The sequence below is a fragment of the Mytilus californianus genome, unplaced genomic scaffold (assembly GCF_021869535.1).
Source record: "Mytilus californianus isolate M0D057914Y unplaced genomic scaffold, xbMytCali1.0.p SCAF_12, whole genome shotgun sequence".
Classification (NCBI taxonomy): domain Eukaryota; kingdom Metazoa; phylum Mollusca; class Bivalvia; order Mytilida; family Mytilidae; genus Mytilus; species Mytilus californianus.
In genome coordinates this window covers 19117604-19126181 of record NW_026262604.1, presented here as the reverse complement: position 1 = coordinate 19126181, position 8578 = coordinate 19117604, and positions in this window count along the sequence as shown.

The window sequence follows — 8578 nt, the reverse complement described above, 5'->3', positions numbered from 1 at the left end:
CCCCAAGGGTGACTGGGGAATAGAAATATGGTCACCATTGGTCTTCCTCCGACCGGCGATAAAACCCTCGCTAAAGTTGGGCGTCCGTTTGGCTGTGCGGGATGTACAAGTTCGCAGTCACGTCCGGTCAAAATGGGGACGTTAAATCCGATGCCTCGTGTAAAGAGAGTGCCACGTTCTTTGCACGTTAAGAACCCTTGCAACAACTCTTTGAGGGGTCCGGAGGTGGCCTGTTGCAAGGTTAAATTTCTGTCCTTATCCAATATACCCTCATTTTCCCGTGGCAGTCCAAATTTCCCCGGCATCTATTACATGACCTACCTATTGTATTTATTGTTAACTTGTTCTTGTCCTGAACATCCATGAAATATTTGCCACTGGACGTTAAGCAACCAACAATCAATCAATCAACCATTCTCTATTTTATTTAATTTGCCGCTGGACGTCATCCATTATCATCATTTACTTTACCGCAACTATACAGTGCTACTGGTTTATACTGCACCTTTTTGAATTTCCATCGATCGAAGTTAAAGAAGGGCAGGTCATATTTTCAACCAAACACGTGTGCCTGTTGGGATATCTTTGACGGTAAATAATATTAAACCAAATGTGCCTGTTGGGATATCTTTGACGGTAAATAATATCAAATCAAATGTGCCTTTCGGGACATCTTTGACGGTGAATATTATTAAATTATCTCCTTTCTTTTTTAGCCAAGGGGCGGTTTTGAACTTATTATTCTGTAAGGCATCTTTCAATTACAAAAGACTGCATGTTGACTCTTTATGTTTTGCTTTGTCTGTGTCGTTTGATTGCTGTCGCATAAATGTAAACCTTTATCTCCTTTTATTCATTGGATTGGCTTGGGTATAGAAATATTGGCATCTCTGAACTTCTCCCGTCCGACCGTATACCCTTGCTATATAATAATTGTTCTGCTCATTTTGGGCGCCGTGATTGGCAAATAAATTATTTCTTTGTTTGTTTGTTAGCTTGTTTGTTTGTTTGTTAGTTTGTTTGTTAAAGGGGTGCGTTCGTTTGGCTTTTCGAATGTATAAATACGCGGCTTCGTCCATTCGAAATAGAAATGTCGTATATCCGATGACTGGTGTAGTGAGAGTTTCACCCTATCTATACGTTAAAGAAACAAACATTACAGACATGAACCAATCTTTGGGGTCACCATCATTGCTCCTATGCATCAATGTACCAGCAGCACCTGCGTTTTAAGCTTAATTCTTTCAAAGCATACCTTAAAAGAGAGTTGTGTTGCAATGTGAGAGGCGTTTTGGGCAGGGACAAACTACAGCCTCAACCATTGGTTTGTTGACTTATTATTGAAGTATTACTTTTGTAAGTTTTATGGTCGTCATTAAACGCAGATTGACCGTTGATCAGAATAATGCACAATCATGCACGCTACATTGATGTAATCAATTAATAGATATAATCGACGATATTTCTGATAAGACTTTGTTCTTCTATGATATAAATTATACCCCAGTAGCCAACCCAATTAGTACTAACTTGCGAATTTAATGTCGACACGTTACGGAGGCATCCGAGAACAAAACCAACAGATTTTGTAGAGATATGTGCTGTCCTTTTCAATAGACACAAAAAAACGTTTGATTTAACATTTACTTTTAAAATACAGTTGTTCCCCCAATTTCATCCAGGCTACTGGAAGCTTATCGTGTAAGAAGATGAAAAGGCCTTCATTTTCTTCACATTCAATTTAAGATAAAATGGATTTTTATGAACAGATATTTAACAATCGACTATGGTTGTGGTAAGTATATTTTTGTCAAGCCAATAAGGTACTAGTCATATTCATTTACACTTATTTCTTTTTGTGAGACCACCCTTACATTTTACGCATTTTACAAGTCGATGTAGTTGTCACTTTAGGTGAAGACAAGTATTGAAAAATTCTAATACTAAATAGATTTACCCAATGCATGTATTTTACTGTCTATCTCAGAATTTAACTACATCTCCAAACCGCTTGTTAAGACAGTTCACAGTCAATGAAAAGATCAATAATTCTGATACAATCTGTCTCAATTTGTCATGAAGGAAAGATCGAATATAAAGATCATTTACAAATATCTTTCATTGTATAAAATTACTATTCGGACATAAAAATTGAAGGAATTCATTTTACATGAAACATAAAACTTTTTCAATTTGTGAAATATAAAATCAGTCACACAAGTATCAACATATGTCACAAATACTAAAAGTTCCCAAACGACTTGGCATTTACATCCTGGGTTTTCTATTTCTTTATTCCGATTGGTTAGTCTATGAACTGCTTTGATGGTGAGGCACTCTTTTCAATTTCACTGCATAGATATAGAACACTTATCGTGATATATATATATATATACAACTCGTCTAAACATCAGCCCAACAATGTTAGATCTGTAAATTTGCTTTCGCAAATTTTTTGTTCTTCCCTCGCCGGGATTCGAACTCATGCTACGGAGATATTGTGACACCAAATCGACTGCACTGTATCCGACGCGCTAGACCACTTGACCACCTAGGCTTCTAAAATAAAGCTTTCGGTGGCCGGGTGTTACCTTTCCTCGTCAGTTTTAATCTAGCGTCGTAATATAGTACATGATATATAAGGCATGAAGATGGAATTGTTACAGATCAGCTGAAGAACAAAAAAATTGCGAAAGCAAATTTACAGATCTAACATTGTTGGGCTGATGTTTAGACGAGTTGTATATACAGAATGTACACAGCCATGTATCACCATCACTGCTGGTGATCCGATGGATAAATCTGTTATAGAGTTGTCACTGCTTCAGACGTACTTATAAATATAATTATTTCTAACGCAATCCATTTGAAAAAGAGAATTTCTATTTTATTCTCTTTTTTCAATGTTTTCTATTTGTGGAAACAAAATATTCCAACAAACATTTAACTGTCATGATTGTAACAAATATATTTGATGATGGTATCAAATAACACTACACAACAAAACTTGGAGAACAATCTCAAGAAATAAACACGTTTTACTTTACATATACAAGAAACGTAGAAATTATTTGTTATCAAGTATTGGGGAAATTTCCCCCAAAAAATGATGACCAACAACAAATCAATAGAATGGGGAAATTTCCCTAAAGCGATATTAACGAAAAAGAAATCAATAGAATGATAAAATCTCCCCAAAATGATGAAAACTAAAAAGAAATCAATAGAATGGTAAAATTTCCCCAAAAAAGACGATAACCAACAAGAAGTCAATAGAATGGGGAAATCTCCCCAAAAAGATGATAACCAACAAGAAATTAATAGAATGGGGAAATTTCCCCAAAAAGACGATAACCAACAAGAAGTCAATAGAATGGGGAAATCTCCCCAAAAAGATGATAACCAACAAGAAATGAATAGAATGGGGAAATTTCCCCAAAAAGATGATAACCAACAAGAAGTCAATAGAATGGGGAAATCTCCCCAAAAAGATATAAACCAACAAAAAGTCAATAGAATGGGGAAATCTCCCCAAAAAGATATAAACCAACAAAAAGTCAATAGAATGGGGAAATTTCCCCAAAAAGATGATAACGAAAACGATATTACTAAAATGGGGAAATTTCCCTACAAAGTTGATAACCAAAAAGAAATCAAAAGTCTGGGGAAATTTCCCCAAAAAGATGATAACGAAACCGAAATCACTAAAATTTCCTAACCAAAAATAAATCAAAAGAATAGGGAAATTTCCCAAGAAAGATTGGAACGATACCGTAATCAACAGAATGGGGAAATTTCCTTACACAGTTGATAACTCAAACAAATATTTAGACTGGGGAAATTTCTTCACAAAGATTTTAACCAAATAGTTATCTTTAGGCTGGTGAATTATTCCCACAGAGATGATAACCAAAATAAGTTCACAGGCTTGAAGAAAATACTCATGCATTGCACAATGATTGCACATTCCGTTGTATACAACAGCGAGAAATATGTCGTCTAACAGATACTGTAAGAATAGAAAAGAGTCACTGTGGTGAAACATTTTCAGCAGCAGATAACACAATTGAAAGGAATCATTGGCTGGGGAAACATTCACACTGATGAATTAAACAACAAACATCAGAGATAGAGATGATACAGTATAGGAAATGGGCTAATTTCCTCACAAACTCTTGTTTAATTGTAATCATGTATATCGGGGCCTTTAATAGGCGACTAAACAGTATGGTTTTTCTCATGTTGAAGGCCGTAAGGTTCCCGTTATTTGTTAAAAACCACTTAAAATGATCTTTGAGGAATAGTTGTCTCATTGACAATCATACCCGATCCCCTTATTTATGAATAGCTATAAATTAACTCGTATGTTTTAATTTGTCGGGGCCTCGGTGGCCAAGTGCTCCAAGTAGTCCAACTACTGTATCACTAGCCAGTCAACGCTGAAATTATGAATTCGAATTCCGCTCGTGCAAGGTGCGCTCGACTCCAATCTTAATTGACTAGGCCCATGATTGTCAGTTTTCCTATCGAAGGTTCGTGGTTTTCTTCGGGCAATCCGGCTTCCTCCATCAATAAAAAATGACCGCCACGAAATAGCACAATAGTGTTGAAAGTGGAGTTAAACATCAACAAATCAATCAATCAATCAATTTAATCAGGTGAATTTCCCAGCCCGTTTGAAAAAAATTACACCCTATGGGAGACCATGAAAAAAATTGACACATTTGAAGTGAGTTTATAATCTTGCAGAATGTGGTTTTAATTTCAACTGTTCAACATTTACAGCAAATATTATAATTCAAACCATACAGATTAAATAGAAAATAAGCTCTGTCCTTTATTTGGTGTCTTTATACAGCAGTAATAGATCATGCCTTAAGTTGAAGTCTTCTTTTCCTTTCCTGTAAATATATCAGGCCTTGAGTAGAAGTCTTCTTTTCCTTTCCTGTAAATGTATCATGCCTTGAGTAGAAGTCATCTTTTTCTTTCCTGTAAATAGATAAATCGTTGATACAAAAGATTGCTACATGTACCAGACAGTGTGACGTTACGTTAATATTATAAGGAAGCTTCCATTTCATTTTTAGGGGGGGGGGGGGGGGGGGGTGTCTGGGATGAAATTTGAAAAAAAAACGTCAGGACCGAAAAGAGGGAAAAACAAAAAGAAAAAGGCAGGACAGAGATTGCAATAAAAAAAATGCAGGACAACATTTTTCATCCTCCCCCCTTTTTCCCCCAATTAAAGTCAAATGGTAGCTCCCTTACGTATAAATAAGCCTGCTATATGTCATGTATGTATATCGTTAAAGGGTTAACTGCATTGAATGTCTCAATACTTTCTGTTATCGTCATTCTGACGTTGCTATCTATAAAATGAGAAGATTGTACCTGCATAGGGCAATTTTGATATCATTTAGAAAGAGTACGAGCACCTTTACAGACATTCTGATATCTGAGTATACAACAAATGTTGAGGAGGTTTGCGCGAACTATAAGTTCAGTTTTAGAATATGTATCATGAGAATCATTCTGTCAACACTGTGTTAATCGGGACAATTTCAAACTCGATATTTGATTCATAAAAATTAGGACAATACAAACATTTGTGAAAATAGATGTGAAACCCTGTCTAATTTAGAAAAGATGGAGTTAAAGTCTATACAGTAACTTTCTTTCACTTGCAGTATATTTACATACTTGCCAATTTGCGTTTTTGTATTGGCAGCAGAAATGTCCTTAAAAACTAGTAAGTATATTTCCTCATCTATTGATTACGCTTGAAAATTGGCAATAGTAAGGAATAGTTCACGCTCACGATTTTTTTACGACACTGTATGGTATAATAGCGTTATAGAGTATAGAAGTTGTGGTGACGTTACAGTAGAAATTAAATAAGGTCACCGAATTTGTTTTTTTCCGCTAAAAATCAAACCTTTAAGAAATGCATTCTAAAAAAATTAACTAAATAAATGGGAATGGACACAGATGCTGCCCCCTCTTGCATATAATGTTATAAAGTGACACAACTCAAGAACTATAAAAGTGACGCTACCCAAATTTGTACTTGCTCTGAGTTTTGTGGTAATTAGCATTGTGTATACGTTTCATAACATTTAGTTGAGGCAAACTTAAGTTAGACAACCGAAACAAAAAAACCAGCAATTTTTCCATTTGTAAAGGGGCATAACTCTAGAACGGTAAAAAATGACACTACCAAAGTTCAAACTTGATCTGTGTTTTGTAGTAATAAGCATTATGTATAAGTTTCATAACATTTGGTTGAGGAAAACTAAAGTTAGAGAACGGAAACAAAAAAATAAGCATTGTTTCCATTTGTAAAGGGACATAACTCTAGAACGGCAAAAGTGTCGCCACCAATATTCAAACTTGGTCTGTGTTTTGTAGTAATAAACATTGTGTATAAGTTCCATTAAGTTTGGTTGAGGCAAACTAAAGTTAGAGAACGGAAACAAAACAATTAGCAATTTTTCCATTTGTAAAGGGCATAACTCTAGAACGGTTAAAATGACGCCACCAAAATTCAACCTTGGTCTATGTTTTGCGGTAATAAGCATTGTGTGTAAGTTTCATAACATTTAAGTGAGGCAAACTAAAGTTAGAGAACGGAAACAAAAAAACCAGCAATTTTTCCATTTGTAAAGGGGCATAACTCAAGAATGGCAAAAGTGACGCTACCAAAATTCAAATTTGATCTGTGTTTTGTGGTAATAAGCATTGTGTATAAGTTTCATAACATTTGGTTGAGGGAAACTAATGTTAGAGAACGGAAACCAATTTTGAGACGTTCTTAAGGACGTACAGACAGACAAGGATAAAAAACTTATTGCCCCCTCCGCTACGGCGGGGGAATAAAATTTGAAAATAAATCATTATAAGCCTGTTGCCGATGAAAAAAGCAATATCTAGAAGCAATGAATTATATTTAACAAGAATGTATCCATAGTACACGGTTGCCCCATTGCACTATCATTTTCTATATACAGTGGACCGTGAAATTGGGGTCAAAAATCTAATTTGGCATTTAAATTAGAAAGATCAAATCATAGGGAACATGTGTACGAAGTTTCAATTTGATTGGACTTCAACTTCATCAAAAACTACCTTGACCAACAACTTTAACCTGAAGCGGGACAGACGGACGGACGAACAGACGAACGAACGGACGCACAGACCAGGAAACATAATGTTCCTCTACTATCGTAGGTGGGGCATAAAAATAACAAGAACAATTTTCAGTGGTGTCGTGGTAGCATGTTTGCATCGATTGCAGGAAGTCATGGGATCGAAACCCGGCTTGGTCAAAAAAAAAACTTTAAAAGTGACATTTGCAGCGACTACGCTGAGCACACAGCATTAAAAAGTAAGAGAAAAGACTGGTCGGCTCGGAATTAGAATAAAGTGTCCGACTAGGGTGACATGTGAAGCGGCGGATTTTACCCGAATCCTCCTTATATGGTTAATGAAAATGTTTTACATGTTCCACTCCAAACATTGCCTAATAAGGGCCCCGGTAACCCCCCCCCCCCCCCCCCCCCCCCCCCTCCTTTTCAAAATCCCGGATCCGCATCTGATGTCTTCCTACGGACTGTTGCCTTGTGAGCGAGCAAGTTGTAAATCCATCCCAGCAAGTCGGTCAAGTACAAAGCAGGGTTTATTATGCATATCACATTAACATATGTTCCCGTCCTAAATAAAAATCAACTTTGCCGCTTGACTTTTAGCAGCAATCCATCGTCATCATCTTGCAATCCAAGCAAGTCGGTCAAGTACAAAGCAGGGTTTATTATGCATATCACATTAACATATGTTCCCGTCCTAAATAAAAATCAACTTTGCCGCTTGACTTTAAGCAGCAATCCATCGCTTCAATCTTATACTAAATTGCACTAACACTCGTTTTCTATAATAGATACCTTATTAGCGTATCTTATAATTTGATCCTTTCTTCGTATTTTAATTATTGGTAAAATTTCTCATACATGTGTAAGACGATTTCTGTGAAAACACAGAAAAAATATAAGAATTATAAAGGTATTAGATGGCAGTGAAGAATGCAAAGATTTGATACTGATTACGCTCATCTTTACTTCTTTATTTAAGCTTGCACACTTGGTATGTAATACTATTTATTATACTTCACGTAAAAATGCAATGCTTTGATTGGATTATACGAGGGTGTTAATTTACTTTATTATACTTCATGTCAAAATGCCAGATTTTGATTGGTTAATACGAGGGAGACAATTTACTCTATTCTATGGTAAATACTCTATTACCCTTCACGGAGACGCTTGATCAAGTGTGCGCTTTATTAAATATGACTCTATCCTATGGAAAATACTCTATTACCCTTCACGGAGACGCTTGATCAAGTGTGCGCTTTATTAAATACGGATGGTTGTTATGTACAAGACGTCATAGTTTATTACTTTGAATTTGAAATTTAATCGACAGTAATAACAGAACATTCAGTATAATAAATTAAATAACACATATCTGAGAGGGTGATAGAGCAGATTGTTACCCCGAGAAAAGACATTGTCAATCTTGGCTTCGC